This window comes from Oryctolagus cuniculus, chromosome 7 (genome assembly GCF_964237555.1).
Source record: "Oryctolagus cuniculus chromosome 7, mOryCun1.1, whole genome shotgun sequence".
Lineage (NCBI taxonomy): Eukaryota > Metazoa > Chordata > Mammalia > Lagomorpha > Leporidae > Oryctolagus > Oryctolagus cuniculus.
In genome coordinates, this window is record NC_091438.1 from 111,969,450 (window position 1) to 111,987,486 (window position 18,037).

General features: G+C 40.0%; 1 protein-coding gene across 7 annotated transcripts in view; it reads right to left on the minus strand.

Moving 5' to 3' along the window:
• NFIA (nuclear factor I A) overlaps positions 1-18,037 on the minus strand; it is a 601,241-nt gene that overhangs the window by 579,708 nt on the left and 3,496 nt on the right. The gene's annotated exons all lie outside the window — the stretch shown is intronic.

Genomic DNA, 18,037 nt, shown 5'->3' on the forward strand with positions numbered 1-18,037 from the left:
AGCAGGATGGGAAGAGGAGCAGCCTGGCCTAGAACCGGCGCCCATATGGGATGCCGGCGCTGCAGGTGGAGAATTAACCCACTGCACCACCATGGCGCCAGCCCCAGTGTTTTTCTTTCTTTGCATATCTCTATCATACTAATTATCACTTTGTACTATAACTATCTGTTTCTTGTCTGTGACTACTACTAGAAGGTATAAATTTGATCAATATTTACGAAACACATGTATCCTACAAATACTTATTAGGTATCTACTATGTGCCAGTCATTTTTCTAGGTATAAGAGATATAACAGTGGGACCTGGTGCTGTGGCATAGTGGGTTAAAGCCCTGGCCTGTGGTGCTGGCATCCCAAATGGGCACTGGTTTGAGCCCCAGCTGCTCCACTTCTGATCTAGCTTTCTGCTATGTCCTAAAGCAGAAGATGGCTCAAGTTATTGGGCCCCTGTACCCACATGGGTGGCTTGGAAGAAGCTCCTGACTCCTGGCTTCTACTCATCTCAGCTCTGGCTGTTGTGGTCATTTGGGGAGTGAACCAGTGAATGAAAGACCTCTCTCTGGCTCTACTTCTCTATCTAACCCTGTCTTTCAAATAAATAAAATAAATCTAAAAAAAAAGAGATATAACAGTGAAGAAGACTCTGTCCTGGCCTCCCTAAAGCTTCTGTTTTTAGTAGAGAGATATAGACACTAAGTCATTGGCAAGAAATAGAAAAGCAACAAATAAAATTGGTAAGAAGCAAAGGAAATACATTTGTGTGTGTGTGTGTGGTAGCTAATTTAGCTAGAGTGACATGACAGATGACATGCTCAGATGACATCTGGGCAGAGATCTCAAGGAATGAAAGGAACAAACTCTGGATCTCTGGCAAAGGAACACTGTGGGCAGAGAGAAAAGCAAGTGCAAAGGCAAGTATACACTTGTCCTGATGGCAGAACAAGGAAGCTGATACGGCTGGATACAGGGGTGGGTGAGAAATATAGTAGTAGGACATGAGGTCAGAGAGTGTATGTGACATGCCCAGTTGGTCCCTGTGCCCCTCGTCTCAGTTCCCTCTCACTCATCTTCCACACAGCTGCCATTTTCAGATGTACTTGCTTTAAACGAGTGTTACCACATTACTGTCCTCTTTACAATTTTAAAGCAACTCAGAACTTTGAGAATGATTTTTCACAAGTCTGCAATGACTCTTCTTCAGGCACATTAAGCCTCATTCGGCTGCACTAAATGAATAGCTTGTCCAGTACACCGATTTGCTTCCTTCATTTGTAATTTTGTATGTTTTCCTTTAAATAGTGGCCTCCTCCTCCACTGCAAATTTTCATGCAACTCTATCAGCTTTCAAAATTCAGCAATAATTGTCATCTGTTCAGTTTCCTGACACTGAGCTTTGTTTTAGCTCTCCCCCCGCTCCACTTCCTGCTAAACTTAAACACCAAGTTGGACCCAAACCTTAGACCTAACCTAGACACTAACCTAATCCAACTCCAACCCTATCTTATTCCCAGTCCTAACTCTGACCCGAGCCCAAACCTTAACCCCAATCCGAACTTCGATGCTCCATTTGCCAGCTGAAGAGATTTATTGTGACATGTGTGGCTTTTAGTGAGGTCATGTGTGAGTCCAGCATTCCATTTTTGAGTTCACTCTGATGATACACTGCTGCATGGACTGTGCAGAGTTATTGTTGTCTGTAGACTCTCCAGTTTGAGAGAACTCTGCTTGTATCTCTTATTTGGGAACGGCATACATTGATCACTCTACTAAATTTTTTCTCTGTCTCAATTAATGTCATTTGTAAAGTGAAAAAAAAATCAAAATTTTGCCAAAGGCTTTCAATGACTATGCCATGATCAAAGTACCAAAGAATATGACAAGTTTTTGGAAGATGAGCTGAGTCTGCCTCCTGGGTGAACTTGGGTCCTTTCAGAGATCTTGGTCTTTTCTTGTCCCTCCTGGGGTTCCTGACTCTCAGTGAGCAAAGCATCGTCCATGTCAAACTTAACACATTTTATTTGATGATAATATTATTCTTGCAAGCTTTTATAATGTGATTAATTCTAATGAAGAGTCTATCTCTTACATTTATATTGAATTTTGAAGTTAAAATGTTTATCCTCTACCATGTAAATTTCACTGAGTTCTAACAAAGCCACAAACAATACAAAACTTTAGGATTTTGACATGAATGTCATTGAACCCACAAGGGGCCTTCAAAAAGTCCATATAAAATGGGATTAACAGATAAGTTTATTTTGCTAGAAAATTTTGAAATCCATACACAGATTTTTAAATAATCTTTATTTATAAAAATGGAACAAGTTTCATATATTTCATATAAACAATTTTAAGAGTATAATGATACTCCTCACCCTACCCTCCAATCCACCCTCCCTCCTTCTTTTCTTATTTTTCTTTTAATTTTTACAGTTATATACTTTCAATTTTCTTTATAGAAACAAGCTTAACCCTCCACTCAATACAGAATTCAACAAGTAGTAAACAGAAAAATCACTGTTCCTCAAGAGTATAGACAAGGGCTACAGATTTTTTTGTAATACACATTTGTATGAACTTTTGGAAGATTGCTTATATGAATTAATTTGCAGGAAATCTTGTCTTTGCAATGTTTAGGAAATGGTTGCTAAAATCTTCTGAGTAATGATTTATAGTTTATTCTTTTAGGTTACATTTATTTCTTGTTCGGATTACTTCTGGGTATTTGTAATTTGGGGAAGGAGGCTTATGAGTTGGAATAGAGTCATTTTCTCCTGCCTTTTAACTGCCATTGTCTTACACAATGATCCTGTGACCAACACTTCTATCTTATTAACTTTAACAGTTTTTTATTTTTTGCTTATGGATTTTCTAAATATTTTATCAGGTAGTTTGAGATTAACAATACTTAAGTCTTCTTTAATAATTAGAGATTGAACTTCTATTTTATAACTTTGGAGTTGGTCAGAATTTCTAGGACAACATTAAATAATGCTGTTGTCTGTGGGCATCCTTACCTCATTAGCGATTTAATGGAAATTATTCTTGTTTGCCACTCACTCAGTATGATGTTGACATATTTCTGTAATAATTTCCTAGTCTTATTGCATGTGTCTAGACAAGAAAACTTGAGCAATTTTTGTTATTACAATTTGTTTTGCATATGTGTGCCTAGCCATGCTCCTGTACAACATAGTACATTTTTGAATGAAGGTTTTATGAATGCTTTTAAAGAGGGTAAGTTCTGGGGCTGGCGCTGTGGCGCAGTGGGTTAATGCCCTGGCCTGAAGTGCCGGCATCCCATATGAGCGCTGGTTCATGTCCTGGCTGCTTCACTTCCGATCCAACTCTCTGCTATGGCCTGGGAAAGCAGTAGAAGATGGCCCAAGTCCTTGGGCCCCTGCACCCACATGAGAGACCCGAAAGAACCTCCTGGCTTCTGGCTTCAGATCGGCTCAGCTCCGGCCATTGCAGTCAATTGGGGAGTGAACCAGCTGATGGAAGACCTCTCTCTCTCTCTCTCTCTCTCTCTCTCTCTTTTTCTCTCTGCCTCTCCTCTCTCTGTGTAATTCTGACTTTAACATAAATAAATAAATCCTTATAATAAGAAAAACAAAAAAATAAACAGGGCAAGTTCTGCTTGTATTGGTCAACTTTGGTAATTTTTTAAAATTAGTAGTTACATTTATTCACAGTCTGCATGTCATTATTTTCTATCTAATTGAACTATAATATTGGACACAAATGTGTTAAAATTACACACATGAAAAATGTGGTCTTGGCAGTTTCTCTTAGATTTTCTAATAGTTTTTGTTTTATATCATTTGAGATTAGATTAGTTGAGGCATAAAGGGATTAACTATTACCATAAGTTCACAATGCCTTTTATCTAGGTTATTAACATAAATAATATAAATATAGCCTTTTTCCTGTTTAACTGATTTTGCCTTGAAGCCTACGTTTCCATAAATGATTTCTCCTACTTTTAATTTCATTGGGTAATTCTTTGCCCTTTTATTTTCTATGTGAGCAGTTTTAGGAATGTTTGTTAGAGGCAGCAGGTATTTGAATTTATTTTTATTTGAGAGGCAGAGAGACAGATAGACTGAGCTCCTATTTGTTGGTACACCTCCAGATGCCTGCAATCCCTGGGGGTCATTGGAGGATGAAGCTGGGGCTGGGGACTCAATGGGAGTCTGTTATGTGGGTGGCAGAAACCCAATTATTTCAGTCATCACTGTTGCCTTCAGTGGTCTGCATTGGCAGGAATCTGGAGTTAGGAGATGGAGCTGGGTATCAAACCTAGAAACTCCAATATGGGACATGATATCTTCACTTCTAGGCTAAATGCCCACTCTGGATTTAAGTTTTTATTCCAGATGATTTATTAATAGGAGGATTTAACCATTTAGCTTTATTGTTATATAGATTGTTTTATTAAGTTCTGTTGTTCTGTTCTACACTATTTATTAACTTATTTTGCTTTGGGAGTTTGCAGACATGAAATGTGTTTGTTTTTAACTTCTTTGGTAATTAGAAAGGATCCATCCTTTTTTATTTACATTGAATTTAAAGTTTCAAAAGCCAACAATTGATCTTTATTTTTTTTCTAATTATTGTAGTCAACAATTACATAGAATTTTAGAATCTTTTCTAGGTGAGACAAGACATTTAGCAAAATTTTACTCCTTCTACCCACTTTTGTAGACATCCTTTTTTCTCCTTTTTGGAATATAGGAAACTAGGTACAAAATATTAATGTATTGCATCTTCTACCTTTTTTACTCTTTTTCTTTTTCTTTTGTGTCTGCTAATGTTTTCCTATTAAACTTCTCTGGTTTTCTTTGAAAACACCTTTGTAATCCTTGAGTTAGATCTTCAATTTATAGACCTGTACATCTTTATTTATTTATAGGATAAGGGTTATTCTCTGTCATATGTATTTTATACTTTGTGTAACTCATCTGCAACTGAGTGCTGAAAACATGGCCTTCAAATTACGACACTGATTTTCACAGTGCTCCCTCTGTTCTGCAGCAGTCTTTTTCTTTCTCTCTTTCTTTCTATTTTAGGAAAGAGGCATACATTATCATGTAGAAGGTATAACTTAGTGAAGACAATATTTATAGCTATCTACATACCAAATAATATAACATCCACAAACTTTTTATATTCTATTTATGAACTTACACATGTTTGTGTATCTATCTTTTTTTCCCCAAAGAAACCTTTTGTTTAAGGAATACAAACTTCATGCATTTCATAATTACAACTTTAGTAATATAGTGATTTTTCCATCATACCCACCCTCCTATCGCTCCCCTTCTTCCCTCTCCCATTCCCAGTCCCATTCTGCACTAAGATCCATGTTTGATTAACTTATGCTTAGAAGACCAACTCTATACATTTTTTTTTTTTTGACAGGCAGAGTTAGACAGTGAGAGAGAGAGAGAGAGAGAGAGACAGAGAGAAAAGTCTTCCTTCCGTTGGTTCACCCCCCCAAATGGCTGCTACGGCCAGCGTGCTGCGCCGATCCGAAGCCAGGAACCAGGTGCTTCCTCCTGGTCTCCCATGTGGGTGCAGGGCCCAAGCTCTTGGGCCATCCTCCACTGCCTTCCTGGGCCATGGTAGAGAGCTGGATTGGAAGAGGAGCAACCGGGACTAGAACTGGGGCTGCCGGCACTGCTGGAGGAGGATTAGCCTAGTGAGCCGCAGCGCCGGCCTGAAGACCAACTCTATATTAAGTAAAGAGTTCAACATTTTGCACCTTAAAAAAACCCCAAACAAACAAAAAAACAACTGCTCCTCAACAGTTGAGACAAGGGCTGTTCAAAGTCATTGCATCTTGAAGTTAATTTCACTTTTTTTTTTTTTAGAAACTTAATTAACTTTAAAGAAGCACCCAAGAATGATACATCTTTTGTGAGCTCTTAGACATAATTATATAACTCTTTGAGGACAGCGGTCCTGCATGGGAAGTTAGTGCACAGTGATTCCTGTTGTTAATTTAACAATTAATACTCATATGTATGACATCAGGGATCACCTGAGGCTCTTGACATGAGTGCAGCAGTCTTAATACGGTTAATGCATTATTGCTTTTATTGAATGACTACACTATCTTGTCAATCTCATTTATTTCTTCTCATCTATTTTCCCTTCTAAGGCTTTCTGATCTTGTTTTAGAGAATAGAAAAAAAATCTTCGATTGTTTATAAAGGTTTCTATTCTTTATGATTTTTAAGTATTTTCTTCCTCTGAGTCTCCCTTTACTCTTTTGGTTCAGCAGCATTCAATATTTTTCACTTTTGCATATTATTTCTATTTGTCCATTTTCAGGTGGGAAAGGAAATATCTGGATATAGTATTTGTCTACATACCTTGTATGTGGATTGCCTCTGGTGATCTACTCACTGTACAATTGGATTCTGATGAAATCTTTTGCCTTGATCTGCTGCTTCCTATTAGATTGATGTCCTGGCCTGATATTTTTCAACAGTGTATGTAGTCTTTTGGATATTTGTCTGGCCTTTGTTAAGGATATTTTTTCTTGGGGCTGGCACTGTGGTGCAGTAGGTTGAACTGCTGCCTGCAGTGTTGACATCCTATATGGGCACTGGTTCGAGTCCCAGCTGCTCCATTTCCAATCCAGCTCCCCGCTAATGCAACTGGGAAAGCAGAGGAGGATGGCACAAGTTCTTGGGCCCCTGTCACTCATGTGGGAGGCCCGGATTAAGTTCCTGGCTCCTGACTTCTTACTGATCTGGCCCTGGCTGATGTAGCCATTTAGAAAGTGAAACAGTGGATGGAAGAGTCTCTCTCTTTCTCTTAGTCTCTGTCTCTCCCTCTCTCTCCATCTCTTTAAATCTGCCTTTTTAACAAAAAAATAAATCTGAAAAAAGAATTTTTTTCTTAACTCAAAACCTGACTCCCTAATATTCAGAGCAGACGGAAAATAATGAAAACTACAATACCAGCCTGTAAGAACACTTGGACCTTCTCCATTTTTCCCAAGCTTTGGGGTTTTCCTAGTGGGACTAGTTTTGCTAGATGTTGCCATGTGTTACCTACAGCTCTCCTGCCATCCTTACTTAGTTGTTTTGTAGTAGTTACATTATATGAATGAGTGTAGAACTGTTAGTGGCAAAAAAGGAAAGTCTGTCTCCATATATTATGGATTTAGTGTTTTGGATTATAGAATGACAGTGTGAAAATGCCAAAAGATCTATCTATTGCCATGTGCATGTGAGGCTTTTGTTTTATTTTCATTTTGGAGCCTAGTAGTCATGGGCCACTAATTATATGTTTCTATTCAATATCGCAGACATGTAGTAAGGGAATTCCTACAAGAATTGTCAGTGAGTCAATTCTTAGTTCCAGTTGCCAGGCTTTTTAGGAAATCTTGTCTTCTTCTGTGTCTTAACTTTGGAAGGTCAGGAAAGGTTTCATTAGAGACTCCAAGTTAGGTACCTTTTTAAACCAAAGGTCTCCAATTCTTTTGATTGACTCAGCTCCAAAAGGGGCTAAGGAAGCTTATTTTTTACACTTCCCTTCTGCATCCTAAAGTCCTGGATCCCAATGACAGCTCTATGTTTACTAGCCTCCAAGTGAAAAATATTAATAATATGAAGAATAACTAATACATATCTTAAACAGTAAACAGCAATATAATAACACACTAAACTGGGCAGGACAAGTGGTTCAGGGCATGATTCTTGGACCAAGGATCAAATTTTAGATAAATGGCTCTTTGAACCAAACTTTGATAAACTACTTAATATGTTAACTTTTAATCTGTAAAATAGACATACTGCATAGGGCTATTGTGGGAGCAAAATTATGTAGGGGAAGTAGACAATAGAGGGCCTGGTCCATGGATTTGTCCAATGCATGTTAACATTATTATTATTTTAACTTTTATTTTTATTTTTTTATTTTTTATTTTTTTTTGACAGGCAGAGTGGACAGTGAGAGAGACAGAGAGAGAAAGGTCTTCCTTTTGCCGCTGGTTCACCCTCCAATGGCCGCCGCTGCAGCCGGCGCACCGCGCTGATCCTGGCAGGAGCCAGGAGCCAGGTGCTTTTCCTGGTCTCCCATGGGGTGCAGGGCCCAAGCACCTGGGCCATCCTCCACTGCACTCCCTGGCCATAGCAGAGAGCTGGCCTGGAAGAGGGGCAACCGGGACAGAATCCGGCGCCCCAACCGGGACTAGAACCCGGTGTGCCGGCGCCGCAAGGTGGAGGATTAGCCTATTGAGCCACGGCGCCGGCTCTATTTTAACTTTTATTAAAAACACTTATTTCCTAATTTAGCTTTATTTTTAAAAAAAGATTTCTTTATTTGCAAGGCATAGTTAGATAGAGAGAGAAGGAGAGAGAGAGAGATTTTCCATCCACTGATTTACTATCCAGCTGGCCCCAGTGACCAGCGCTGGGCCAGGCTGAAGCCAGGAACCAGGAGCTTCTTTTGGGTCTCCCATGTGGGTGCAGGGGCCCAAGTGGCCATCTTCCACTGCTTTCCCAGGTGCATTAGTAGGGAGCTGGATCAGAAGTGGAGCAGCTAGGACTTGAACCAACTCCCATATGTGATATTAGCCCTTCAGGCTGTGGCTTTTACCTGCTATACTACAGCACTGGCTTCAATATAACTTTCTTGAATAAGGGGATGTTGCTATTATTGTTTTGTACTGTTGTAAAAACAGTAAGAAATGAAAATCATGATTTAGTTTCCACAGGCCATTATTCTATCTCCCAGGGGAGTAGGAGGTCACTGATGACCCCCAGAAATTATGAGTGCACTTTGTTGAGCTGCACTGTGCATGTAACAATTCCAAATATGGATGCAGGTTTTACCTCAGCTTGAATTTAAGTGACACAGGAATTCTTCCAGAGGTTTCTCTCACTTGAGTAATTGTCTTGGGAAATGACATTGGTATCTTAAGAAGGGAACATATTTTCTTGGATAAAGTTCTATCAAAAAATGTGCAGTTTTGAAAGTGTGACATGAGGCTATTGGTCTGTCAGTCTTGGAAATTCTGTTTCTGAGAAGGTGTCAGCCTCTCTCATTGCCCAAACTGAGCTGATAGAGCAGATAAACCTAATGCATTAGAAAAGCAAGTTTTGAAATCTTGAAATCCAAATATACCATCTTGGAAAAATAAGTTTATTAGAGACTGTATAATCACCTTCCTGTCTTCCTAAACCCCAAATCTTGATTTCCTAAAATGCAACAGTTAATCAAATAATAAATATTATAAAAATTGGAAATAATTAGATTAATAGTGGCTGATCTTGATTAAGTGTATAACGTGTCAGGTACTGTTCTCAATGATTTATACACAACATTTAATCCTTACAGTAATCCATGAGGCAGTACTATCATTCATCCAACTTACAGATGAATAGATTTGCAAATTTCCTGGCATTGCACTGCTGGAAACTTAAAGAGAAGATAGTCAGTGTTGATGTTCTCATTCTAGAATGTGTGTTTTTACACTACATACTCTCCATTAATTTCTCTCTCCCCCCTCCACTTTGCACACTCATGCATATACACCTTCAGTGATCACCTATTTAATGCCACTTGGCAATAGCAGCTTCTTACATGTCTATCTCACTTTACGGTTTTCAGTGAGGGTTTGCTTCCTGCTAATTCACTTTATTTATTTTGCTTTTTACAGAAGAGCTGTGTAATTGAAATGATTGTCACTTGTGTCTGAAAAGAACTTTGGGTGTTAAGTGTGAAGAATGAAGTACAGGAGGCACTGTGGTCATATGCAGTAGATAAAAATGGTTGCTTAGGGGCAGAGTGGTGGCAATGGAGAAGGCAGATGGATTTAGGAATTATTTAGGAGGTAAATTCCATGGGATTTCTTTTAAATTAGCCACATGGAGTATGCAACAGCAAGATATAAGAATGTCTACCAGATTTCTAGCTTATCCAATATGTAGTGTTGAATTTCATTAATGAACCATGATTACTGCATTTTCAATATGGAGATGCAAAAACGATTAAGAATCTTCTAGCCACTGTCATTCATGGCCATACATCTCACCTGTGATAGAGCCAAGAATCACCCAGGTCCACCTGAATCTGACATTTGTGCCCTTGACAGCTGCTACACAGGGGAACTGGAAGAACTGCACAACCCGTGATAGGAAGGACAGTCTTAGAAACAGCAGAAGAGTGTAGAATTTATTGAAGAAAATTTATTGAAGGAAACTTAACTTTGAAAATATGCACATCACCAAAGCCCAAGTTCTCATGCTGTCCTTGAATGCCTGCAGCTGATGCTGTTGCCATTTTTATGAGATCAATAGGAAGAGGACTAATATCTTCAGTAAGTATAATTTTGCTTTATAACATTTTTATGAGTAAATAATCATGTTAGTTGTAGAAAAATGAAAAAAGTAGTAACTCAGAAAAGGAAAAATGGAGGGAGATTTGAATTCTTGCTTAACTGTAATTAAATGAAGCCATATACTTATGAGTAATCACTACGAACATTTACCAGAACTATCACCCAGGCCCTACTTCTATATCCAAACTTTGTGATCATTTTGACCTTGGGAGAACTTTAGCTTCCAGGGCTTTGGTTTTCCCCTCTGTATAATGGGAGGAAACTTTGGTCCTATTATCACAGTGTTTTCCAGCCCGAGTCAGAACATGACAGTGCTGTGTGTTTTTAGCATCAGTACTGCTGGAGTGAAAAGCGCAGCTTCAGAGTTTCCCAAACTACTTACTAACTGGCCTATGCACCTCTCCTGCACTCAGCTTCCTCAGTGGTGGAGTGGAAATAGTGACAAAGCTCTTCTAGGGATTTTTGAGGACTGGCTTACATGGGTAAGGCATGCTTGCCAGGCCCAGGGTCTACAGAGCAAGCAGTCAATGCATAGCAGTCGTAAGTCTCCAGGGACACATGGTAGGGCAGCATTTGGCTGAATGATTTCCTATAGCCTTGAAGCTCACGCTCTGGGAAAAGCAGAGTCATAAGTCATTCTCTAACTTACTGTACACAGTTCTTCACCTTCTGTAGCTTAGCTCCTTGTCACAGGTCAGACCCTGGAGGTAGGAAGAAACGTAAGACCTAGACTCTATTCTTGAGGGGCAAGCAACGTAACAGCGGGGATAGTGAACAGAAAAGTGTTCAATGCAATTGCATTGGTCTTATAAAGCCATCAGCTTTACAAAGGGCTACTAGGGCACAGCTTGGGAGGGGACTCATTTTGCCTCAGAGGACCTGGGAAGATGTCACAGAAAAACTTTCATTTGAACAGGGCCTGGAAGGAGAGGTAGAGTTGGTAGAGTTTGCCAGTTGGGGAAAATTGCAGGAAGGGTAGCCTGTTTGCCAAGGAAGACTTGTTTTCTGGAATTCACAGTCCTTAAGACCCTAGGGATGCCAAGGGTACATTGAGAAATCTGAAGCCAGAGGGAAGAGAAACAGGGTGGGCAGGTAAGACTTGGCAGGCCTCTGCAATGATCAGGTCCTTTTGCTCCAGCCCTGCACAGTCTTCAGTATCTCCAGACTTCCAAGTCTCCTAAGGGTCTTTCTTGCTTGAGGAACCCTTTTCCCAGTGCAGAGACTCACATGTCCTCTCTCTCTTTTGTCTCACTCACAAAAACCTGCCAAGAGGAAAGGATCAGTATAGAATGGTTTAGCAAGCAAGGTGGTCTATGTGGTTGACGTTGCTGGGGTCTGTTTCCCCAGGGTATTGCCTTTATAGTTCTTGCCTTTTGGTGAAAGGAGGCACTTTGATGCTGGGATCTCCTATTTTCTGATCTATGGTGCATGCTCAATAGCTTTAGACCACAGGAAGTAGGTGCATTCTGTTTGATTTGTACAGTGTTGTATTCACAGTTGTTGCTTGGTGGTCACTATATACCATTTTCCAGTCTGTCACAGACCCTGCCTTTCCCCACTGTATTTATTTATTTTATAAAAAGGTTTATTCATTTATTTGAAAGGCAGAGTTACAGAGAGGCAGAGGCAAAGAGAGAGAAAGAGAGAGGTCTTCCATCCACTGATTTGCTCCCCAGATGGCTGCAATGGCCAGAGCTGGGCCGAACTGAAGCCAGAACCAGGAGCTTCTTCCAGGTCTCCCACGCAGGTGCAGAGGCCCAAGGACTTGGGCCATCTTCTACTGTTTTCCCAGGCCATAGCAGAGAGCTAGGTCAGAAGTGGAGCAGCCGGGACTCCAACAGGTGCCCATATGGGATGCCAGCACTGCAAGTGGCAGCCTCACCTGCTACGCCACAGTGCTGGTCCCTCCCCAATGTATTTAATACAACCTCATTGAGTGCCAGCATTGAGGGACAGCAGGTATGGGTGCCTGTTGGAGACCTGGCTACCCCACTTCCAATCCAGCTCCCTGCTGTTGTGTCTGGGAAAGTAGCATAAAATGGTCCAAATTCTTGGGCCCCTGCACCCACATGGGAGAACCAGAAGAAGCTCCAGGTTCCTAGCTCCAGTCTGGTCCAGCCCCAGTCTGTTGTGGCCATTTATGGAGTGAACCAGTTGATGGAAGATCTCTCTCTCTCTCTTTCTCTTTCTCTCTTTCTCTCTCTCTCTCCCTCTGCCTCTTCTCCTCTCCCTGTAACTCTGTCTTTCAAATATATAAATAAAAATATCTGTAGTAAGACCTCACTGCTTCTTTCACTTAGTTGACCTGCCTGGGATGCAGATACTTCTGTTTGGCATTTGTTGCCCTACTATTTTAAGCTTTATTATTTCTTTAATTCTCAATTGAGAAATGATACTAACCCTCCTATAATTATTTTCCTCCTCAATTCACTGCATTTTATCTTTCATACACAGTCAAACCAACAATACTCTACAGTCTGGGACTTCCATATTGGACAACATATTACAAATAAATGTCTAATAATTCTACCACTTACTAGGAGGGATTCCAAACCATAACACTTGTGAGCTGGTAATCTTTCACATGCTAACCAAATGAGAACTGATGTTGTTAAAATACTGCAATAAAACAATGGATGGTGATTTTAGTTGATGCTTAAATGAATGCATAAAAATCAGTGATTTTGTTCCTAAAGTTTATCTTTTCAAAATGGGAAGGGGGCTTACCAAACCCAGGTGCTCAGGCCTCTCATCAGCAGTACTATAAGACATATGGCTGTGAAGGAGAAGTGTGGTTGAGGAATGTTTGCGGGTGGAGAGAGGCCAGTGAAATCATCCTGGGGATGGAAGTGTTCTCATCTCCTAGCTGAGACTTTGTCTTTACCTACTGCGTGCAGGGAGATGGGATCTTCCAGGGTGAGAAGGGTCAGGCATATGTTTGGAGTGGCAGGTTCCATTCACATGCACTGGTTTCTCTTAGGAGTCCCCCACACCTAAAACCATGCACTTGAACTTTGTGGAGGGCTGCTCTGCCCAGGATTGTGTCTCCCCGTCTTGGACCTGGTTATTATTCTCAATCATTATCCATTTAAAATAGTCAGTAGGGTAATAGCATGTGTGCATCAAGGATCACAGAAGGAGCTTGGATGATGGGGAATAAAAAAATCTGTCCAACATGTGGCACCACTAAAGAGCTTTGGCTGAGACATATTGTTTATATTCAGCACTTGTCTGGAAAATAGATGTTTACTTGTAGTGAGTGTATTAAGATCTTTGCCATTAAGCATACATATCCTGCATGGTGTCTTCTCTTACAGAAAACTCTATAATGGAATAGACCTTTAATTAGAAATTCCTGTGGTAAGGAAAAATATTAAACACAAATACTGTTCTGTGTTGACATTTCTGCTTATTATAAGTTTCTGTGTGTGTGTGTGTGTGTGTGTGTGTGAGAGAGAGAGAGAGAGAGAGAGAGAAATAGAGAAAGAGAAAGAGAGCACCAAAACCAGGAACTGTTCTTTGGAAAGATGGCCTTTCAAAGAAAATGGTATGCTCCATTTAAAACTGTGAGTGCAATATTTGTTAAATAAAGATTAAATTACAGAAAAAATGTCCCTAAACTTGGCAAGAAAACACACTGGATTTCCCTGAACCATGCATCTTCCAAGGAGAGGTAGACTAAAAAAAATATTTGAGAGGCAGCAAGACAAAGAGGAAAAGTGAAAGCCAGGGCAAGAGTGAGAGGAGAGAGAGAACTCCCATCAGCGGGTTCATCTCCCAAAAGCCCGCGTTGGATGTGGCTGGGCAAGGTGAGGCTGGGAACTGGGAACTCAATCCAGGTCTCCCACGTGGGTAGCAGAAAGTCATCTGCTTGGGCCACCACCTGCTGCTTCCAGGGTCTGCGGTGGGAGGAAGCTGGAATTGGGATCATCGACTAGGAATTGAACCCACCCACTCCAATATAGGATATAGTTCAAATTGCTGTCTTGATTCCTAGGCCAAACACCGACCCCTGAAAGGTGGATTTTAGTATGATTAGGTCCATGGTTTTTGCAGCCAACTTTCTCATGTCTGTCACAGAATTCTTCATCTGCTGATAAGACTAGATGATTTGGTTGCATAATAAGAATGTGGACAACTCTTCTGAAACTGGGACTAAGTATCACAAGCATGGTATCTGCTTCTTGCTTTCAACACATTATACTTTTTCTGCCTCTCTTATATTAGAAAACAGATTTGTGCCCCCAAAATGCCATTATAAAATAGATGGTCACAATCCTCCAAAGTTCTGAACAATAGTACATTCTAGAGCCAAAAGAAGGGATCGTTTAAGACAAATTGAGATTAAGCAGGTGGACCTTGGAGCCACAGCGGCCCTTCTTCAGTATGTGCACATCCTTTTATGTTTCTTTGTATCTAACATGTAAATGGGGCAACAATACTTATTTCATAGGTTTGTGGTGAGGATTCCAGGAAAACAAATATGTGCAAAGCATCTAGTCCAGATTCTAGCAGATAGTTATCAACTAGGCATATTTGTTAGGATGAAATACTCAATTACGGACAGAGGGAGGGATCCCTCAGTTTCTCTAAGGCTTGAACGATGGCAGCTACAGAGGTAGCAGCTGATTCTCCTCCCTCCAGCCCTTAGTAGGGGCCCAGTTGTGCTTGGTGAATAAGTGAAGGAATGACGGCTGCCAGAGGAAACCCCTAAATTTTAACTTGCAGCTTTGCCAGTTTGACTAACTGCTGTGGTGTAAATGTGTCTCCTAAAACTTCATGTGTTGTCATCCCCACATTCATATGTGAATTGTGTTTGCTGATGGGATCTTTGGGAGGTAATTAGGGTTAGGGGAGGTCTTCAGGGTAGTGTCCCTCTGATGACATTAATGGCTTTCCAAGCAGAGGAAGAGAGACTCAAGCTAGCACACTTGGTCTGTTTCACCACGTGATGTCCGCCACGTTATGAGGCTGCAAGAGGGGCCTCGTGCACATGTGAGCGGACGCTGGCACCGTGCTCCTGGATTTCCAGCCTCCAGGCCTCCAATTAAATAAATTTCTTTTGTTTATAGATTACCCTGTCTCAGGTATTTTGCTACTGAGACACCAAGCAGTTCATTTTGCCAGCTCAATACTCCTTTCCATCATCTGTTTTTCTCAGTAGAACTCATCATTGCAATTAGAAGCAAGAAAAACTGTTATATACTCATCTGCAGCACCTTTATCCAAACCAACAAATAGTTACTGAGGGCAAGACAGGTGAGCTAAGTGATTTCAGAAAGAGAATTCTCGGCCCAGTTTCCAGAACACAGCTTTGCAAATGTATGACACAGTAAAAATCTACAACAGTGGTTTGCTTTAATTGCTTGTTTTTAATTTTATGTGATCTGATGGCACAAGCTGAATCTAACTTCTTGTCCTGATCTGCCACGTTGTACACTGTACCAAGTGCCTGTTTCATCCTTTATGCTCACCTGGAGCATTCAGATCTGTTGTCCCAGTAACAATGACTCCTTTCCCAGTTGGTACCTGAGATCTCAAAATCGCTTTGGAACCCTGTTCCGTGATCCCACTCAGGGGTTCCCTTCTCTACTCACTCAGTAATATAGTTGTTTGGAATGTCTGAATGGTACTGAGGCGAGACAGTCTGTATAAGGGCCACTGCAATATATTTTTCCTTTCAAAAATAGTGCATTTTACCTCCTCCCTAATAGTATTTCATTATTTGCTGGGAATCACAGAACTCTTTTAATAAGAAAGTTTAGAGACTATCTTGGGATTACAGTCTTTGAATGAACTTTCATGCCCATAGTATAAGCCCTTTGGTTTAATCCCATCCCACTTAAAAGCTTCTACTTATAGCTACCAGCTGCTGGTTCTTTTCCCTTCATACTCATTAAGTGCACACACAGATACACACGGAGATGTGGACATACTCCGTGCATGGGCACACATACATGCACACACACACACGCCCCCTCACATACACTGTCACCAGCAGGAACAATGCACTGTAAAACTCGTCCTGTTGAGTTTGTAATCTAGAGTGAGTTACTGAGTGCTGATAAGTAAAGGAACTGCCACCAGACAGTTTAATCCTCCAATTTCCTGTCTTCTAATCAGCCCCTGATTCTTTTGGTTTTAAATTAGAAACATTCCTAACAATATTCAGGACAGGTGAGGGAAAATCAACTAGAAAATAACTGAGGACAAAGCATTTATTTCACTGTCTAAAGTTCACAGGAGAAATATGAGCGTAACAACAGGAAATCAAGATTTTTAAAAAGATAGTGGAAGTACATAGACTAACTTAAGTAACCAATCACATTTCTGAGTGAAGTACATTTGGATCATAATTAGATTTAAAGAAAAAAAATAGGAACATAGTTTAATGTATTTGCTTCTCCCTAAGAATAGTGAATGGTACTTTGAAGAAGCTGTTTGTGGCTAATCTAAAAGGAAGTGATAAGGATAACATAATGCACGGAGAGAAAATACAAACAACCCTGCCTCATTCAGATTTTGCTTGCCATTGATCAATACTAATAATGTGAGGAAGTATGTATTTGAAGTGTAAAGAAACATTTGAAGTTGAGGCATATTCTTAAAAATTAATATACTTAAACATTATTATGGTGAATAAAAAAAGTGCATTTAAAAATAAGCTCAGGTACAGTCACGGAAGTACAAAAATCTTCAAAAATAGAATGTGTAATGACCATGGGCTCTTAAAATTATACTGGGTGCGGAGAATATAGGTTTTATTTACTGAATCTCTATATTTTGAGTCTTTTCATTTATAGCCATCGTAGCAATTTTCAAGTTATTTTAACAATTATTATGAAAGTGTTAGTATGAATTCCTAGACAAATTTTCATTAGGCAATGTCTTCAAGAAATATAGACAACAAACACTAACAAAAGTTGTTCAGTTGAGAACTAAAATTTAAAACATTGAGATGGTAAATACAACTTCAGATGTGAATTCAAGCAAATAACAACAAATGATTTCCATGAAATATGAGTTCCTAATTTTGTGTCTGCAGCGGTTAAGACTGTCAATCATTTGGGAGTAGCCTGGGGTTGAGGATTTTTCTTTTTGAACTGCTAAACACAGTAAGACAGCATTTCCTAGAAGTTCCTTGTAACTTTTCTCATGTATAACTAAAAAAATTGGCAATTATACTGCAGCACGTAACATATGCTTGCTCAAGTATTTTTCTAGCATACAAAGTTTTTGAAATGTAAAAATTTAGATTAAGTGATAGACGATTCTTGATTGAAAAATTGCATGGCAATTTCTAAAGAGAATGCTCCCCCAAATAATTGTGTAGGGACCCCGCATGGGATGAAGGAGGTTATAGGTTGATTTAGGAAACTTCACAGTCACCATGAGTTTTTAAATCAGATGGCCACAGCAAGACAAGTGTATTTTGTAATTCACAGGAAAGCTGTCTGATAACACAGTATCACTAAATCATTATGGAGAGGAGAATGTTTACTCCGCCTTCATTTCCGTGCCAGGTGGGCAGTGTGCAGGTAATTCCACTGGACAGAAGCAGATACAGGCATCCAGGGTGCTCCCATTGCATTTGGATCCGAGAAAAATGTCACGCGGGTTTTCTTTAGTTTTCTATCAGAAGGTTTCAACCAGAGATGTCACAACAGAGCTAGGTTA